The sequence below is a fragment of the Arachis ipaensis genome, chromosome B08 (genome assembly GCF_000816755.2).
Source record: "Arachis ipaensis cultivar K30076 chromosome B08, Araip1.1, whole genome shotgun sequence".
Taxonomy (NCBI): domain Eukaryota; kingdom Viridiplantae; phylum Streptophyta; class Magnoliopsida; order Fabales; family Fabaceae; genus Arachis; species Arachis ipaensis.
The window spans coordinates 114,723,590-114,724,856 of NC_029792.2; positions in this window are offsets into that span (position 1 = coordinate 114,723,590).

Sequence of the window (1,267 nt, forward strand, 5' to 3'; positions counted from 1 at the left end):
CTTAATTGAAACAATGTCATCTACTCGAACATTTAGAATCCATGTAAATGCAGACCATCCAATTGTTAAATAAGCTTCATCATTCACCATCCATGTAATACGACACAGTATAGAATAGCCAAATCGAGAAACTAAATTTGACCTTTATTCCTATCAATGGCATTGCATTGATGCATCGGAAGGCCGGTAGTTTCTGAAAAAAAAAGTCACAAATTGTTATAAAATTATTTTTATTACGAAAAGCTTAAAAGAAGAAAATTTAAATACAACACCAATCTTTAAAATTGTATCTCCAAGGTTGACGTAATTCTAGCAAAATTGAATCTAAATTGAGAAAATTCAATCTTATTATTATATCCTCAACTTCGAAGATTTTCGTGCAGGTGTAAAAAATATGGAGGGGATGGAATTTGTCCTTAGCCTACAAAGCTCCTTGAAAGCAGTTGCTCGATAGACGAAAAGAATAAGGTTGAGTAAGAATAATTATCAAATTATCAAAAGAATAATAATAAATGGCTACATAAAAAACATATCAGAAAAAATTATAACTTGTACCTTAAAAGGATCAGCTTCGATGAAAAACGAAAAATACATTCTTATTCTATGAAACAGTCAAGGAAGAATAATAAATTGAAAAATTAAACAAAATAATTTGGCTCTCAGACTTAGACTCATGAACCACAAAAGAAACACTATATATAACCTTTATTAGCACGAAATTAATTATAGAAATTAATTCTTGATATCAATATTAATTTGCCAATATTTAATACACACGTGCATTATAGAGCATTTTAAGAAAGCTATTTATGTTAAAATTATATTTATGGTAATTAGAATAATAAATTTACGTTTAATTTTTTATTATTAATATCAATATCAATTTGTCATTGGTTATTTTTGCTTAAAAATTATATTATAAGAATTGACAATTAGAATGAATGAAAATATTAATAATTGGGATAAAACACTTAATTAAACTAAGTATCAACTATTTTCTTAAAATAAATTGAGAAGAAAGAGGTATGCATACTGGCACTAGAACACGCCACATCAGCATTCATTTTTGGAGTCAGAATGCTACCCGTTGTAGAATAATATAATGATTAGTATCTTTGGTAGATATTTGAGATGGATAAGAATGGATCACTAAATAGTAGAAAACAAGTTTTCACTACAAGAAGAATACTGAATACCGTCAAATTTACCGTAAGATTTAGTTGTCAAATTCGTAAGGTCAAATCATTACTGACAGATTTTTATTTTT